Genomic DNA, 3,714 nt, shown 5'->3' with positions numbered 1-3,714 from the left:
TATTCTTTACCCTTTGGTCCAGGCATAAAGAACATTAACTAATCTTACGCTTGTTTACTAGATCTGCGGCTAGGCTCGGAGGATACCGGCTCTCACTTCGGAGCTCCCATGTTCCCCTCACCTGAGTGCTAACATCTACATTTCAGCACCCAAACGATAGGACTGAATTAGGGATTTTAGTCTGTCACTCTAAAATCTCCAATTCTACGACCGATAATATTATTTCTCTATTTATTTGTACCCAACTTCCAAGGGCTTTGACCTCCCTGAATCTTGAATGTAATCTTCAGTTTAGTTGTAAAACTCAACATATTTTAACAAATCAATTGGCCAGATTGAAAGTAAATTAAGATCAAAGGTAAAAGATCATCAAAATTTCTTAAATATTTTCTTGGCATCACCAATTCAAATCACCATTTCACAAATCTCGAGACAACGAGAAAGACAGAGAAAACTACTCAGATCTCATGGGGAAAACACAACAAAACTCAGAATTCATATATAAAGTCAAAGTCATACAAACTACAATAATAAATAAACTTATCTCTAATTTCTCCCCAAGAAAACTCCTCGAAGTTCCTCTGAATCTCTTCCTTTCTTTACAACACACAAAATTCCTCTTCGAAGCAGCAAGGATGAAGAAATCTCTCACTTTCTCTCCACTCTTACAATCTCTCAAAAAATTCCTCACAATTTTTTACACTCTCGTAAACCATAATGGAACCTTTCTAACCTCCAGGAACTCTCGCGCCTTCTCCATTTTCGGCCAAAATCTTCTTTTAAAGTTGTGGATGAGCTTTTCCAAGAGTTGCCTAAGCTTCCTTCAAAATTTGTCCTTATCCAAAGCCTGATTGGTCATAACCGTCGAGCTCACCGTCGACGGACCTTCTTAATGAATTAATTCTTGAGTCTCAGGAGAATCTCACCGTCGGCGGGGTCGATGGCGCCATCGGCGCTCTAGTTCAATTCTGCACATTTTGGCCCTTTTCGCTACAAATTTGCTCATTTTTGCATATTTTTGCTCCAATGACCCTAATTCATCATTCCTGCAACAAAACATCTAAAATAACTTTCTGTAAATCAAAAATAGTATAAAATAGGTATGAAAATCTCAAAATATTTTCCTCTGGTCAGTACGCTCATGAAAAACATCATTATTAGAGATCTATATAGCACTTCTATTATCATAATGAAGTATAGTAGCAAAAGATTGTTGGACACCCATATCAGATAACAACCAGCGTAGCCAAAGTAATTTAGATGTGGCATTAGCTAGAGCACGATACTTAGATTTTATGCTGGAACGAACAAAGACTATTTATTTTTTGCTACGCTAAGAGATAAGAGAATCTTCTAAGAAGAAGCAATAACCAGTGGTAGAACGACGATCTATGGGATCACCGCTCCAATCAGCATCACAGAAGTTGGATAACACCAAATAGGAGTGAGTAGAAAAATGTAGACTATGAAAAAGAGTGCCTTTAATATATTGAAGTATTCAAAGAACTCCAGAAAAATGTGATGAGCGAGGGGCAGACATGAACTGACTCACTAAGTGAACAATATATGAGATATCTGGTCGAGTAACGGTAAGATAAACAAAACTTCCCATAAGTTTTCGATATATAGTAGGATCATCAAGAGGACTGCCATCGAGAGGAGTAAGTTTGCTATTGAGTTCCAAGGAGGTTGATATAGTTTTACCATCTGTATTGCCCACTTGAGAAAATAGATCAGATGCATACTTAGCTTGAGAAAGATAATAACCTTCAAAATTATGAGAAACTTCAAGTCCCAAAAAAATAACTGAGATTGCCAAGGTCCTTCATTTCAAAACATTGACCGAGAAAATGTTGTAATTCAGAGATACCATATATGTCATTACCTGTTATTATCATATCATCAACATAAAATAGTAGAAGTATAATGTCATTTTCAGTTTGACGAACGAACAGTGCTAAATCATGTGGACTAGAGATAAAACTAAGTTGAGCAAGAGTATAACTAAATTTGACAAACTAGGTTTGAGGAGATTGCTTTAATCCAAACATGGCTCGTCAGAGCTTGCAGACTTTATGAGGAGAATGATAGTCAGAGAGAGGATGCATATATACGTCTTCTGACAAATCACTATGGAGAAAAACATTTTTGGCATCCATCTGGTGAAGCTTCAATTTATGAAATGCAACAATAACTAATAGACTACGGACTGCCGATTAACGAGAGCAAAAGTTTCTTTATAATCTATCCCATATTCTTGAGTGCAACATTTGGCTACTAAGCAAGCTTTATAGTGCTCAATGGGCCTATCAGAACGAGACTTGATTTTATAAATCCACTTACAACCAATACGAGATATATGAGTAAGAAGATTGATTAAGTCCCAAGTGTGAGTTTTCTCCAAAGCTTGAAGTTCTTCCAACATAGCTTGTTGCCAAAGAGGGTTAGAAGTTGCCTCATGATAAGAACAAGGCTCATGAAGGGTTGCAATAGCAAGACAACAATGATAATCAGTAATGGAACGAGGAGTTTCTCTTACTGGGGTAGAATGATGAAGAGTGGTGTCAAGTGTAGGTGGAGATGTAGGTGCATGATCAATAGCTGGAGCAGAATCAATAGGAGCAGGTGTGGAAGGCCTAATATTAAGCGTATCAGAATTCTCTGTGTCAGGACTTCGAAATAACTCAATTGAGGAGTCAGTTCAAAAAATTGAGTCAATATTGATAGGGTGGTGAAATTTGAAAAGGGATGAGAACATGGTATTTTCTCAGAAGGTAACATGATGTGATATGCAAAGTTTATTTGTAATAGGATCCCAACAACGATACCCTTTGTGTTCAATTCCATACCCAAGAAAAAAACATAAACGCAAATGTGGTTCTAATTTTGTATGCTCATGGTGTTCTAAAAGAACAAAATAAACACATCCAAATGGTTTAAGTAGGGAATAGTCAGGTGGCTTCCCAAACAATTTTTGAAAAGGGGATAAATTTTGGAGAACTAAGGTGGAGAGTTGATTAATGATGTAGACTGTAGTAAGAGCTGCTTAACCCTAAAATTTTTCTGGACAAGAAGTAGAAAGAAGAAGGGCACGAACAAAATCAAGAATATGATGATGTTTTCGTCCAACTTATCCATTTGTTGGGAAGTGTGAGCACAAGAGCGTTGAACCAAAGTACCTTGTTGATTGAGAAATTGGAGTAAGGAAGAATCTTGATATTCCAAAGCGTTGTCTGTTCAAAGAATTTTAATAGTAGAAGAGAATTGAGTTTTAATCATATTAGCAAATAATGTGCAAATTTTTGCAAATTCAGATTAATTTTTCATAAAAAAAAGATCCATGTAAAATGAGAATAATCATCAATAAATAACACAAAATAACGAAAGCCATTTATTGAAGGAATAGGGGTAGGACCCAGATATCTGAATGAAATAAGCCAAAGGAACTTTCTGAAATTGAATTACTAAGATTAAACAACAATGCTGGTTACTTTGCAAGTTGACAACTAAAATGATTAAATGACAAACTTTGTAGGTCCTAACAAGCCACGTAAAATTAAAGGCTGAGTTTTATTAGCTAAGGCATGACCATGAAGAAGATGCCATTGGTGAATAGAAGAGTTGATAGTTGTAGCAACATAAATAAATTTCTTGGGAAGATGCAGAGATACAAGCTCAAATGATCGACCCACCTTGCGACCTGTCCCAAGAATC

The 3,714-nt window shown here is 36.3% G+C and overlaps 1 pseudogene; it reads right to left on the bottom strand.

The window, feature by feature from the left end:
• Window positions 1-1,111: 1,111 nt before the first annotated feature.
• LOC110018314 lies at window positions 1,112-2,672 on the bottom strand (annotated as a pseudogene).
• Between the last annotated feature and the right edge of the window lie 1,042 nt (window positions 2,673-3,714).

This window comes from Phalaenopsis equestris, unplaced genomic scaffold, assembly GCF_001263595.1.
Source record: "Phalaenopsis equestris unplaced genomic scaffold, ASM126359v1 Scaffold000008, whole genome shotgun sequence".
NCBI classification, from domain to species: domain Eukaryota; kingdom Viridiplantae; phylum Streptophyta; class Magnoliopsida; order Asparagales; family Orchidaceae; genus Phalaenopsis; species Phalaenopsis equestris.
The sequence above is the reverse complement of the archived record's forward strand: the minus strand, read 5'-3'. Positions and strand labels throughout refer to the sequence as shown.